Source organism: Macrotis lagotis, chromosome 1, assembly GCF_037893015.1.
Source record: "Macrotis lagotis isolate mMagLag1 chromosome 1, bilby.v1.9.chrom.fasta, whole genome shotgun sequence".
In the NCBI taxonomy this organism is placed as follows: Eukaryota; Metazoa; Chordata; class Mammalia; order Peramelemorphia; family Peramelidae; genus Macrotis; species Macrotis lagotis.
The window spans coordinates 157,323,318-157,339,219 of record NC_133658.1 but is presented as its reverse complement, the minus strand read 5'-3'; positions in this window follow the sequence as shown (position 1 = coordinate 157,339,219).

Here is a 15,902-nt window from a genome sequence, read left to right as displayed (position 1 = left end):
GTGCTATCCTGAAAGTTATTGAGAAGAAAATTATTTGCAAGTTTGACCCTGAAAATTGCAATGAAAAACCATGAGACGGGTGGCTAGGTGGCGTAGTGGATAGAGCACCAGCCTGGAGTCAGGAGTATCTGAGTTCAAATCTAACCTCAAGCACTTAATAATTACCTAGCTGTGTGGCCTTGGGCAAGCCACTTAACTCCATTTGCCTTGCAAAAACCTAAAAGAAAAAAGAATAACCATGAGACCAAAAGAATAAAAATGAAACCACTGATTTTCAAATATGAAAAATGAACTTAAAATCTAGAAAAATATGTATATTTTCAGACTAATGTGGGATTCTGCTTTCCTGAGCAATGCAGCTTTGAATTGAGGGCTTTATTTTTTTTTTTTTAATTTGCTTAATTGGGAGGAAGGAACTGGAGCAGAATCTATTATGTTTCTGCTGAAGTAAAAAAGACAAGGAGAGCAATCATGTTCTCAGACACAGCAAAAACAAAAATAGAACTAGGAAAACTACATTTTGCTAAAAGGAACCATGAAGTAATATTAGGGTTAAACATACACAACTAATGGAACAGCAACCAAATTCTTAAAGGAAATGTTAAGTGAATTATAGGAGGTAATAGTAAAATGATACTAGTGGGGGACTTCAACTTTCCCCTCTCAGAGCTAGATAAATCTAACTATAAAATAAGAAAAAAATAAAGGAGATGAATAGAATTTTAGGAAAGTTAGATATGAAAGATCTCTGGAGAAAACTAAATGGGAAAAGAAGGAAATATACCTTTTTCTCAGATGTACATAGTACCTTCTCAAAAATTTGTCACAAAAACCTCACAACCAAATGCAGAAATATTAAATGTACTCCTTTCAGATCATAATGCAATAAAATTATATTTAATAAAAGGTAGTAGAAACACAGATTAAAAGCAAATTGGAAACTAATTTTATTTTATTTAGGATTTTACAAGGCAAATGGGGTTAAGTGGCTTGCCCAAGGCCACACAGCTAGGTAATTATTAAGTGTCTGAGGTCAGATTTGAACTCAGGTACTTCTGACTTCAGGGCCAGCGCTCTATCCACTGTGCCACCTTGCCGCCCTGGAAACTAATTTTAAAGGATGGTTTGAGTCAAAGAACAAATCATATAAAAATAACTCCATTAAAGATAATGACAACAATGTGACAACATTCCAAAATTTGGGGGATGCAGCCAAAGCAGTCTTTGGAGGAAATTTTTTATCTCTAAATGTGTACAATAGGAAAGAAAGCATGCAACTATGAGACTAGAAAAAGAACAATTAAAAGTCTCCAATTAAATGCCGAAATAGAAATCGTGAATTAGTAGTTTTTATTTTTGATCAATTATATGCCAACAAAACTGACAATCTAAGTGAAATGGATAAATATAAAAGGAAATAGAATACTTAAATAACCCTCTCAGAAAAAAAAAATTTGAACTAGACATCAATGAAGAAAAATATTCCAAGGACTTGATGGATACAAGTGAATTCTACCAAATATTTAAAGAATAATTAATCCCGGTATTAGGCAACTATTTGAAAAAAATAGGTAAAGAGAAGTCTAACCAAATTTCTTTTATGATACATATGTAGTATTGATACCTAAAACAGGAAGAACAAAAGCAAAAAGAAAACTTTAAATCAATTTCCCTAATGAAAATTGATGTAAAAATTTTGAATAAAATACAAGCAAGAAGATTACATCAATATATCTTGAAGATTTTATGCTAGGATTGAGAAGTATTTATATCAGGAAGTAGAAATGGATCAATATTAAGAAAATTTTCAGCATGATTGATCATATCAATAATAACATAAACATATGATCCTATTAATAGATGCAGAAAAAGCCTTTGACAAAATACAATACCTATTTCTATTAAAAATACTAGAAAGCGGGGCAGCTAGATGGCGCAGTGGATAGAGCACTGGCCCTGGAGTCAGGAGTACCTGAGTTCAAATTCAGTCTCAGACACTTAATAATTATCTAGCTGTGTGGCCTTGGGCAAGCCACTTAACCTCATTGCCTTGCAAAAACTAAAAAAAAAAAAAAAACAAAGCAAAAATACTAGAAAGCATCATAATTGATGTAACTCTCTTAAAATAAGTATTATCTGTCTAAAACAAAGATAAGCATTATTATAAAAGGAATAAGCTAGAAACCTTCCCCAAAAGATCAAGGGTGAAGCAATGTCCATTATTACCACTATTATTCAAAATTATACCAGAAATTCTAGTTATAGCACTAAAGCAAGAAAAATAAATTGAAAGAGGAAGCAAAACTTTCACTTTGCAGATGATATGATAATATACTTAGAGAACGCTAGAGAATCAACTAAAAAATTAGTTGAGACAATGAACAACTTCAATAAAGTTATAGGATATAAAATAAACCCTTATAAATCATCAATATTTCTATATATTTCCAACAAGATCTTGCAGTAAGATAAAGAGAAATTCCATTTGAAATAATGCAAAATTCTTGAGAGTCCAATTCCATATAAAATAATAAATAAAATTCTTAAAATAACACATAAAACACATATGCCAATATGCCAAAACAATGACAACACACTTTTCACACAATAGACAGATCTAAATACTTGGAGAAATATTAAATGCTAATGGGTAGGTAGAGCTAATATAATAAAAATGACAGTTCTACTTAAGTTAATTTCTCTTATTCATTGCCATACTAATCAAATTACAAAATAGTTATTTTGTAGAACTAGGGAAAATAGCAACAAAATTCATCTGGAAAAATAGAAAAACAAGAATATAAATGGGATCAGTAAAAAAAAAAATCCCAAGTTTCAAACTCTATTACAATGCAATAATCATGAAAATAATCTGATACTGGCTAAGAAATAGAGTGGTGAATCTGTGGAATAGATTAGGAACACAATACACAATAGTAAATGATTAGGGCAATATGGTGTTTGATAAACTCAAAGCATCACAATTATTTGGGCAAGAACTCACCATTTGATAAAAATTACTGGGAGAATTAGTAGTAAGTGAGAAACTAGGCACAGATTTAACATCTCACACTATATGAAGATAAAGTCAAAATGGATAAAATAATTAAGACATAAAAAGATAATATAATAAATTAGGGGAGCATAGGAAAAATGAACCTATCAGATCTATGGAAAAGGAAAGAGTTTATGACCAAACAAAAAATAAAGGAGATTAAACAAGGTAAAAAGAGGTAATTTTGAATTCATGAAATTAAAAAGATTTTGCACAAACAAAATGAATGTAGTCAAAATTGGAAGGGAAACAGGAAACTGGAAAAAATTGTTGAAATAAATTTCTCTGATAAGTCTCATATTTCAAATATATAGGGAACTGAATAAAATTTACAAAAATAAGAGTCATTCCCCAGTTGATAAGTGGTCAAAGGATAGAAACAAGCAATTTTCAGAAGTGGAAATCAAAACTATCAAAAGTCACATGAAAAACTCACTATTGATTACAGAACAGAAACTCACCTTAAAATAACTCTGATATGCCTATTAGATTGATTAATATGACAGAAAAGAAAAAAAATGACCAATGCTAGAGGGGATGTGAGAAAATTAGGACCCTAATTTGCTCTTTTTTTTTTTTCTTTTTGCAAGGCAATGGAGTTAGGATACTTGCCCATGGTCACACAGCTAAGTAGTTATCAAGTATCTGAGGTCACATTTGAACTCAGTTCCTCCTGACTCCAGAGCCAGTGCTCTGTCCACTATACCACCTAGCTACCCCTCACTAATTCACTCTTAGTGGGATTGTCATCTGAACCAACCACTTTAGCAAATAGTTTGGAACTATGTTAAAGGACTTACCCTTTGAACCAGTAATACCACTACTAGATCTGTATCCCAAAGAGACTGAAGCAAAGGGAAGAGGACCTGATTGTAAAACATTGATAGTTCTTTTTGTGGTGGGAAAGAACTGAAAATTGAGAGAATGCCCATTAATTGAAGAATGACTGAACAAGTTAAGGTATGTACGTGTTACATGAAATAATGAATGTAATGCTTTCAACAAAATCTGAGAAAACTTATATGAACTGATGTAAAATAAAATGAACTGAACCAGGAGAACATTGCATTGTAGTAATAGTAATATTGTAAGGATGATCAACTGTGAAAGACTCAGCTACTTTGATCAAGACAATGAGCCAAGACAATTATAAAAGACTTATAATTAAGAAATGCTATCCACCTCTAGAAAGCATACTGTTTGTTGAACTCTGAATACAGATTGAAACATACTTTTTAAAATTGATATTTTATTATATTTTTCCAATTAAATGCTATGGTAGTTTTTTAACATTCATTCACTTGCAAATTTATAAGTTACACATTTTTCTACCCCCCTCCCCTTGGGGTGAACAGTCTGGTAAAAGTTGTACATGTACATTTGTGTTTAAGATAATAACATATTGGTCATTTTGTGTAAGAGGAATTTGGACTGAGGGGAAAGAAGGAGATAGGAAGGAAAAACATAAGTGTTAAAAAAGTGAACATAGTATACATTCAGATTCCATGTTCCCCACCCCAGATGTGGATGGCATTGTCCATAACAGATCTTCGAGGGTTGTCTTTGACCTCTGAGAGGAACTGCATTCATCATAGTTGATCAACTGACAGTGTTATTGTAAATGTGTACAATGTTCTCTTGATTCTGCTCCTTCATCCAGCATTAGTCCATGTAATTTTTTTCTGTGTGAGGCATACTTTTTTTTAGGTTTTTTGCAAGGCAAATGGGGTTAAGTGGCTTGCCCAAGGCCACACAGCTAGGTAATTATTAATTGTCTGAGACTGGATTTGAACCCAGGTACTCCTGACTCCAAGGCTAGTGCTTTATCCACTATGCCAGTGAAGCATACTTTAAAAAAATTTTTGTTTATGTCTTCTTTTGCAATATGACTAATATGGAAATGTTTGGCATGAAATCAAAGAGCTTACTTTCTTAGGAGGGGAGGGTTGGGAGAGATGTAGAGAATTTTGGAACTCAAAATTTAAAAAACTAATTGTTTAAAATGTTTTACATATAACTGGGTAATATTTAATGAAATAAATAAATAAATAAATAAGTAAAATTATTTAAAATTTGCTTCATTAGGAGGGTTAAGAAGAGGGACAGATTAATAGAAAATATTTATTAAGAAAACTGAAACATTTGATACCACCAAATATCATACCATGGGGAGGGAGCTACAGTAATGCAACCAACATGTAGCATTCATTAAAAAAAAAGTTTGCAAAATACCCTGACTTCTGGCAGTTTGAGGGCTTTGGAATTCCCCCCATGTATATTAGACCAGGAACTCCTTGTGGAATCACCCTCTCTAGGAGTTTTTAGAAGCTTGGGCCATCTACTTGCTGGTAGGGTAGGGGAGAGGGAAGGAAACCTCCCTCAAAATAACGTTACCTAAAATAGCTTTGCTGGTCTCTGCTCTGAGGAGAAAGAATGGCAGGAGGAAGAGCAGAATAAAGGCCCCAGAGGCTCTGAGAGTTTACTCTTCCCATATGTACCCCTTGCGTGCTATGCTCTGCCTCTCAAGCTAATGGTTTTGGGGAGCTAGAAGCTTCTGACAAGGCTGGGCAAGTACAGTGTGAGTCTGGAGAGAGTCATGGGACCCAGGTGGCTTGTCAGGAAAGGTAGCATGTGAATGCCAACTGCGACAGGAGCACAGGGATGGGAACATGCCAGGGTAGCTGGGCAGAGTAGGGCACGTCCCAGGCTGGAAGGTGGGGCATTTCAAGAAGGATCCTGCTAAATTCAAGGAGATCCCTTAGAGCCGAGTCTGACGCTAGCCTAGACATTTTGATTTCCTACATTCTGAAATTCATCTTGAATTGGGATAGATTGGAACAGGAGCTTCTCTGGCGCAGCCATGTGTGTTGGCTCTACTCCAGAGACCGGGGCTTACATAATAGCTTCGGAGAGGAGACCATCTCTGCTCCTCCCTGCCTGCTGGGTGCCGAGCAGTCACAGCCGCACCCTACCCTTCACTTAACAGTGAGCATGAATCTGGCAGCAGTTTCAACCTTGAGCCTATTCAGGTCCTATTCACCTCTTACCTACAAAGGACCTACCTTCTCTGCAGCCCCAATACAGGCTTTTGGGGAGGGGGGAATGGTATTTCTTCTTGGGGTTTTCAGTGGAGAGAGAGAGAGAGATTCATCAGGATGGCACCATAGCAAACTTTCTTTTGATCCTAAAACATTAGAGCAGGAAGGAACTTTGTGAGGTCATCTAATCCCACCCCTTCATTTGACAGGTGAGGAACCTCAGGTCTGGAAAAATAAGGTGACTTACCTAAGGTCACATAGCAAATGAGTAGCAGAATCAGACCTCAAATCCAAGAATACCAGTTCAGAGACCCCTTCATTATAAAACAGTGACCTTTGGCAGAGCTGTGAAGATTGTCTGGAAGCTCAGTTCCCCCTTTACCTGGGTCCTTGACAAGTACTCAGGACTCTATTTATTCAAAGAGGAAAGCCTCTCCCAAACTCATTCACATTGAAGTATTATAGATGATCATGTTTTCTTGGGGGCATTTAAGAGGCAGCAAAAGAAGGATCAGTTAGACCAGGGCTCAAATCTCAGTCTCTGTAGCTTACAGGTGAATGAGTAAATCACTTCATTCATTAAATATGCTATGCTATTATCCGATACTGCCTGGGCTTTGTGCTAGATACTGGGATTGTGAAAGCAGTCCCCCTGTCCTCTACAAGTCTGCAGTGTATCCAGGGAAAACAATGTATACATGAATAGCCAAATCTAAAATAAATATATAAAGTATTGTGAGGCAGGGGAAGCCCTAAGAACGGCAAGGCTTGGAAAAACCTGATGTAGGAGGTAATACATGAGGTAACCCTAAAAAGAAACTCTAATTGTTAGAAGTTGGGAGATTGTGATTTCTAATAATAGTAATAGGGGATGCTCATTGAATCTCTTGGGGCCTTAGTTTCCTCATCTATCAATAGGAAAATTGGATGAGGCAGGGGTGTGTTGGAGTCAATTCAAACTGGACTACAAGATCCTCTTGTTAAATTTTCAGGGTCAGCATTAGCACCATTGGAAACTGCAAAGGATCTAAAATAGGGCTTAATCTATTGTTTTGTTGATTGTTTAGAATTAAGACTGTAGGGGAGAAAATATTAATAATGCAAATTAAACTTAAAAGTGGATCTTGAAAACACTCCCCAAACCCCCAGAAAACTGGTTGTTAAATATTTATCACATCCCTCCTGCTATTATGTCTATTTTAAAGACTAGGAAACAGGCAAATAGGGGCTTAAGTGACTTGCCAAGGGTTGCACAGCTAGGAAGAATCTGAGGCTAGATTTGAACTTAGATCTTTCTAACTCCACTTTTGTTGATTCACTGAGCCATATGGGCAAGGCCTTACAAATGAGGAAGATGGATGAAATCAGAGATTCTTTCACCTTTTCACCTTTAGCAGTCTGGTGAAGCCTCTAGACCCCTTTCTTGGAATAGTGCTTTAAAATGCATAATATAAAACATATATTTACAAAGGACACTAATTATGTTAAACTTTTAAAAAAAGTTTAAAGATCTTAAGTTAAAAATTTCTGGCTAGATGATATCTGATGTTCTTTTCAGCTTTCACATTTAATGTTTATTGCAAAAGGACACTGGTTGGGACAATTTTATTTTGGCATACCATTAAATACCATAATTTATATGGATAGAGCATTGGCTCTGTAGTTAGGAAGAGCTGAGTTCCAATCCTGTTTCAGACATTTACTTGATGTGTGATCCTGTTCAAGTAATTTATCCTTTGTCTGCCTTAGTTTTCCCAGCTGTAAAATGTAGATTGATTAGAGTGTAGAGACTATCTTTAAAAAAGAGGGGAAAATAGGAGAATTAGGAGCGGACCTTTCTCCATCCTGATCAACTCTATATTGCTCCAGTTCTAGGAAAAATGTAGGCTTTTCCCCTCTTTCCCAATTTTGGACCTTGCTCCAAGGCATCTAGTGTTCTCATTGTTGCCTACTGGAGTGACCAGCAAGGGTCTTCCCACCCTGACATGGAGTTGTCATCAATATCATGGTCCATATTTTCATAAAAACACTATCTTAATTGATCCTCATTATTCTTTTGCAGTATGTAGGGTATTAATTATTATCTCTGTTTTAAAGAGGAGGAAATCATGACTCCGAGATGTTAAATGACTTTCTTAAAATCACCCAGCTAGTCAAAATAATAGAAGTAGAATTTGAATCAAATTATTCTGATTTTATATTTAATCTTCTTTCCATTAAATGAGACTGAATCTCAAAAATTATCTGTCCCACTCTCTTTCCCCACTCCCCATCTGCATTAAAATCTTTATTCCCTTAATGCTTGAGATTCAGAGAGTAAACAAAGAAGAACTCACATAAATTGTCAAGTGGAGTTAGTAAGCATTTATTAAGTGTCTACTGTGCTATGAGCTTGAGATACAAATAAAGACAAAAACATGGTTTTATCCTCAAGAAACCCAGATTCTAACACCCCTACCTAAAACTATGTCCCTGGACTTTGATGACCCTGGAAGAGAGAGTGAGGCTGCTCCCTGCCTCACTTAAATCCCCCAAGACATCACCTTCCTGATATGATTGGTGCTCTTCAAGAACAGGTACTACCAATGTTAAAGGAGAAGTTGGAAATAACCAATTGAAGGAAGGTAGGAGCATTAAGGGAGATGAGGAAGACTTCTTATAAAAACTGGCTAAGAATTGGAGAAAGCTAAGGAAGTGTAAGAAACAGCAGGAAGGTCATGCCCCTGGATTGCATAGTACATGGAGAAGTAAGGTGTAAGAATATGGGACAGAAGGGAAGAGGCCAAAGTTAGAAAGGGTTTTAAAAATCAAAGAAGGACTTTATATTTGATGCTGCTGGTAATAGGGAGCCACTTGAGTTTATTGAATGTGAGGTCGGGTCACATGGTCAAACCTGTGCTTTAGGAAGCTCAATTTGACACCTGTGTCAAATTACTCAAATTAGAGTAAGGAGAGATCTGAGACAGGGAGAGCTATCATCAGGCTATTGCAATAGTCTATATGTATGTCACCAAAATGGTGACAGTGTCTGAGGAGAGAAGGAAGCATGAAAGAGAGATGTTATCAAGGTAGAAATGGCAGAATTTGACGACTGACTGAAGTATGGGAGGTAAGAGAGAATGAGGAGTAAAAATAATACTTGGAGGTGCCGGGCAGCTTAGTGGTGTCCTTGACAGTAATAGAAATATTAGGAAGATGAGAATGGAAATGAGTTCAACTTTGGACATGTAGAATTTAAGATGTCTATAAGACATTCAGTTGGTCTGATAAGTAGTTGTCAAGATGACTGAGATGAGGAGAGATATTAGCGCTGGATAAGTAGATCTGAAATTCATCATTGTAGAGATGATAATTAAATCCATGGGAGCTGATGAAGTCATCAAAAGAAATAAAATAGAAGGAAAAGAGAAGAGGGTCCACGAAGAGGCTTGGAAGCCAATCTAGGGTTAGTGGGGATGATCTACTGGCATAATCACAATTCTTTCTATTTTCCAAACTCTGTCCCCCTTCCCTAGTCCTGGCTGCTCAGAACCCTTCCGGGAAGGCCAGACTGAGGAAAGACCCAACTCTCCTGGTAGTGAGTCTCGTCTTCTTCCTTTGTCTGTTTCTTAACTCTGGGCCAGAACTCATCTGGGAGACAGGAAGACCTGATACTATGGGGGGTCTTCTCCCTCACTGCCTTATGAACTCAAACATGGGCTAACCAGATCCAAGACTGTGTTTGCTCACAATACTTGGATGGGTTTGATGCCAAGGAAATGGTAGGCAGACAGTCTGCCATTAACTTGTGTCTTTCTATGCTGACTTTCTATTTTATTCCATCAGGAAGGGAGTCACCAACTGTATTTCTTCTGGAGAAATAGAAGACCACCAGATCTTATTATCTGTCTTGCCCTTTTGTTCCCATATCCTTGGCCCCATCTTTAATTTACTTTGATTTGATATAACCTAAGGACTCCCAAACTTTGCTTTCTATGACTGTACCCTTCAAAATTCAAAGAATTTCCTCCTACCCTATAGCTTATTTTACCTACTACCTCCCATTTAGAGTGTAAACTCCTTGAGAGCAGGGAAATTCCGACTTTTTCTATTTGTATCCACAACTCCTAGCCTAGTACTCTTCATTTAGTAAGAACTTAAATATTTTTTTGTTTATTTATTCACTCGCTCCTTCATTAAAGTGTTAATGACTAGCTGAGACTTAATGTGTTATTCCTCCCAAGGCTATTTACCTTTTAAAGAACAGATTTAAGCTAGTGGGTGGTGGCTGAAGACAACCGGACCAGACAAATAATCCCTAGGACCTGTGATCTCCTTGATGGAATTATTCTCTCCAACTGTGTGGATTCCCCACTCCACCTGTGGCCTCTTCCACAATAAATCCTTCCTTCTGCCTCTACCCTAGGCAGGCTAGAGATCTGACCCTGAATCTCTTATTATTACTTGAGTACTGTATAGTATGGGGTTTTTCCATTTCCCTTTGGTGACCCCAAATTTGAATTCTTTAGAATCTGTGATGTTATGTGAGCCATTGTGGATGACATACTCTTGTCCTGATTTCTTGGCTCCAGTTCCCATTTCCCACTCTGAACGCTCCTCATCAAATACTTTGTATTCTCCCACTTACCCTGCTCTCCCCCAGTTATTGCGGCTGCCACTTCACTGCCAAGATTCTTTGAGTCTTAATACTGTTCACAGATTTCACTTATAGTACATTCTGATTCCTCTTCCAAATCCTTTCTCCTCTTTCCCCACAGATTTTCAGGCATGGCAGCCTTCTAAGAGACCTAGTCCCTACTATCTGGATCAATGTCCTGATAGTTAACCATTGGCCATATCTCTGCCCATTCTCTGCCTATGTCACCAGCAGCCATCAGGCAGGAGCCATCACAATATGAACTGAGCTTTAGAAATGCCAATATTTGTACTTTGAACTAGTATAATTCGTTCATTCAGGGCGGCCAAGTGGCAACGTGGACTATTGTTTGTCCTTCATTCTCCGAGAGGACCATGACATCAGGAAGGTGATGCCATGACTTGCGAGTGATTTGGATTTAAGTGAGGGGACACTGTGCAAAGTCATCAGCTTCATTCTCTCCTCCAGAGCTATGTGGGATAAGGGAAAGGAAAAGTCACAGGTTCTGTGTTAAATATTTTTTTCAATACATTTCATACGATCCTCACAACAATCCTGGGAGGTAGGTGCTGTTATTATTTCCATTTTACAGTTTAGGAAACTGAGGCAGGCAGAGGTTAGGTGATTTGCTCAGGACAATACAACTAGGAAGTAAACTAATAAGTGAATCAAAGCCCAATGTTCTATCCACTCAGCTACCAGCTGCTTCAATACTGAATGTGGGTTCAGGGAGATCAGAATTCACATCCATTCTCAGACTGGGGCAGTGGATAGAACACTGACCTTGGTGTCAGAAGGATGAGAGTTTGAATCCAACTTAACCCTGGCTCACAGTCCTCTTGATGACTATCTGGCCACTAGACCCAGATGACTCTGGAGGAGAAAGTGAGGCTGGTGACAATACAGCTCCTCTTCACTCAAATCCAGTTCATGTATTGTCATGACATCACCTCCCTGATGTCATGGTCTTCGAGAAGGAAGAACAAACAACAATTAGCTCTGTGATCACTTAACCCCTGCCTCAGTTTCTTTATAAAATATATGTAATAATAGCACTCACCTCCCAGGGTTATGTGAGGAACAAATGAAATTATGTTGTAAAATACTTTATAAAAACTTAAATTGGTATTTAAATACAAGCTATTGTTATTATATGAGTCAAACTGTGATTCTGAGATAAAGAGATGGGTATTTAAGGGGAATAGGAACTCAGAAAGCACAAGAAACTGTAATGGAAACAGACATCATATGATTTGATTTAGGGCAAGAAGAAAGGATTAGGATTACATTAATTGAAGAGGGGAGAGTCACCTAGATTAAGCTTGAAGTAGGCAACAGTTGCTTAGGAAATTTTCTCTCTGGCACTATTGGAAAGAAAGGTCCTGGAAAAGAAAAATGGGATAGTTACTGGCTGGAATCCAGGAGAGGAAGGCACCACTAAATTAGGTTTCAGATGTCTGAGTAAGAAAGAATAATCTAGATCTGGATCTAAAGTCCTGTCCAATTCTATGAACTACATTTATGTCTCATGATAGAGCAATGTTGGGATGGAGTTTAGATAGATGGATTGGCTGAACTGAGAGTGGTGCACAGTAGAAGAATGGTCATGTCATTAAGACATGAGTTTCAATCTTGCCTCATACGCAGTAGCTGAATGACCCTGGGCAAGTCATTTAACTTTTTGTGAGACTCACTTTTTTCATCTGTAAATTGAGATAATAATAGAACCTACTTCATACATTTGTTGGAAGGATTAAATGAGATAATATTTTAAGCATTTTGCAAGCACTATATAAATGTTGATTATTTTTGATAGTTTATTAACCCATCACTTATCAAAATTGATTGTTACTTATTTTGTGATACATAGGTAATTCTGTGTTCTCATCTATATGGGTTCTCTCACTGGAATAGCTCCTCTGTGCCTTCTTGTCATTTGAGAATGTTGACTGTAACTTTCCATATATTTCCAATACAATAAGGGTTCTTGATTTGAAGTCTGTGAACTTTGTGAGTATTGTTCAGTCATGTATGACTCTTTGTCATCCCATTTCAGGTTTTGTTCTTTGGTTGTTGTTTTTTTTTTGGCAAAAATCCTGGAGTAGTTTGCCATTTTCTTCTTTGGTGGATCCATTTTGTCAGGCATTTGTGAGTTAAGTGACTTGCCCAGGGTCACACAGCTAGGTACTATCTGAGGCTGACTTTGCACTCAGTTCTTCCTGACTCAAGGTCCAGTGTTTTGTCCACTGAGTCAATGGCTGCTTCTTAGACATAAATAGCTAGCATTTGTATAGTACTTTAAAGTTTACAGATTGCTTTATAAATACGTATTCTAAGTGCTACTTTTATCTTCATTTTAGAGATGAGAAAACTGAGATAAGTAGAAGTGACTTGCTCAGGGTCACAGAACTTGTGTCTGAGGCAGAATTTGAGTTCAGATCTTTCTGAATCTAGGTTGAGTACTCTAGCTTCTGCCTAGTTCATGTGTTTTTATTTGGCTTTTAGTTCTTTGCTACCACAAAAAGTACTGCTGTAAATATTTTATTGTATATGAGACTTTTCCTTTTATCTTGAGCTTTGGTTACATACCTAGCAGTGAAATATTTGGGTCAAATGGTATAAAAACAAGCCCTTGTTGAACATAATTCCACATTGAAATCCAGAATGGCAGCTCTATCAATAGTATGTTAGTGTGATTGTCTTTCCAAAAACCTATCTGATATTATCTATTTCCATTTTTTATCATTCTTTGCCAACTTTCTATGTATCAGTTAAACCCTGAGTTATTTTGATTTGCATTTTCCTTATTTATCTTTTGGAGTATTTTGTTATATGACTTTTTTTGGAGGGGAAGGGTTTGCAAAGCAATAGGGTTAAGTGACTTGCCTAACATCACACAGTTAAGTAAATATTAAGTACCTGAGTCCAAATTTGAACTCAGGTCTTCTTGATTTCAGAGCTGGTGGGCTATCCAAGGCATCACTAGTTGCCCCTGTTATTTGACTTTTATTAATTTGCATTTCTTTAAAGGACTGTTCTTCCATATTATTCAACTAGTCTTTTAGTTCTGATCCTTCTCAGATGGTGGTGTTCTGTGGTTTACAAGCCTGTATCACAGCCAAGGGGGTACTGGAGAGATGGGTTTCAATGGCATCATTACATGAGACTGTTGAAAGCAATGCAGTTTCCTAACTCAATTCTGTGCTAGTGCAAAAAATATTTAGTTCCATGATTCTGCAAACATTCGCTTTTTATTAGGTTTGAAGAGCTATTCGGGATAGTCATTTATCTGAATCTAATGGCTCACAACTACCTGCTTGATGATTACTCTAAGAACACAGTTCCTCTAAACTCCTAGCTGGATATTAGAATAGTTGGGAGTACTATCAAATGCTTAGACATCTTTTTAATATCATAGCAGTAGTTATTAGTCACTCATGTTCCAAATATGGCAGAAGTGGGTGTTGTAGACTGATTACTCTGCTTTTCTCTCTCTCTCTCTCTCTCTCTCTCTCTCTCTCTCAACTTCTCTATACTGTGGCCACACTACCAACTAATCTCCTATTTAGTCTAGACCATCCATCTTTTTTTAATTGCTACTCTCCCATACTTTATGTGCTCCAGGGAGATTTCCATCATCCTTTTAAATAAGATATGCTAAAAGCTGCTGAGCTGATTTACAGAATTTTTTTCTCCCAAACCTGGCTCCCATATAGCTATATGATTCAAAAGAGCTTGCTAACTACATGTCAATCTGGGCAATAAGTGGTTTTCATCCACTTTGTTTTTCTGATTTGGGTAGTACTAATTTTTGCATATTTTCTGGATTTCATTGAAAAGAATTAGTAGTGTGTGATGGATCAATGCAATTAATACAATCTCAGTTATGAATACAGCATTTGGAAAAGCTTTTTGTTCACTAGGAATAATGCCACTATTGCTAAAAATAGTTCCCATTTTTATTGTACTTTACATTTTACAAAGCACTTTTCTCATCATTATTCTGTGAAAAGTAGCGCAAGAATTATTCTCCCCATTCTTGCTTTGTTTAAAATCTTAATAGAGCATCCTTGATGTCCCTGGTAAGCTCTTTAGTGTGCATCCATCTCATTCTTTTATATATCACTCTATGTTAACATTCAATGTTAATAGACAGTTATCTCCTTAGTAGTGTTTTCATATACCTGTGGGGTGAAGGAGGGGAACTTTTTAATGCATTGTTGATGCTCCTTTATTTTACGTCCTAGCATTTCTCTATGATTTCTCATTTATAGAACCTCCAATAAAACTCCCTTGATAGAAATTTCCCTTCTAACAAAGAAGTCAAATGAACTAACTGACCACATCTGACAATGCAGGTCTCATTCTATGTCTATAATGTATTGCCTCTCTGCCAAAAGGAGAGAGACCTGCTTCACTTTCATTTCTCTAAAGTCATAATTGGTCATTGTGTTACTCAGAGCTCTGAAGTCTTTCTGTGTTATTTTCCTTGACATTATTGTGAAAAATCATATAATTTGCTGACTTAAGCACTCTTTATTTCATTCTGTTTTTGTTTATGTGTCTTCTCAAGTTTTTCAAGTTTCCTTTTATTAGGTATTTTTATGGAATAAGAATAATAATGAAATTCATTTATATATCACAGTTCATTCAACTGTTACCCATTTATTGGGTACCTACTTTTCTTTCAATTCTTTATTGCTACAAAAAGTACTGTAATTGATATTTTTGTCCACAGGTATTTTTTAAACTTCCTTGGGGTGTGTTTATGCATGTATATCCTGTTCCAAAATTCTTAGTGAATTTTAAGTTATTAAAGCTTAAAGCTATTTAAACTATTAAATTATACAGTCTGTATGATGGTGCTATACTGTATCCATATATATTAATATATGTTTAAATACAAATAGATACATATATAGATATATAGATAGAAAGTTTTATAGATAGAAATATATAATAGACACATGTAAATATATATTTTATATACACAGATAGAGATATCGCTCTTTCTGTTTCTAAGGCTATAAAAAATGATATTCCTGAATCAAAAGGTGTATACTTATTTAGTTTAATTCTAAACTGTTTCTCAAAATGACTGGATTTATAGCTCCACCAACAATGCAATAATGTGCTGGCATGGATTCTTATTTAATAAATGAGACCATGTGCA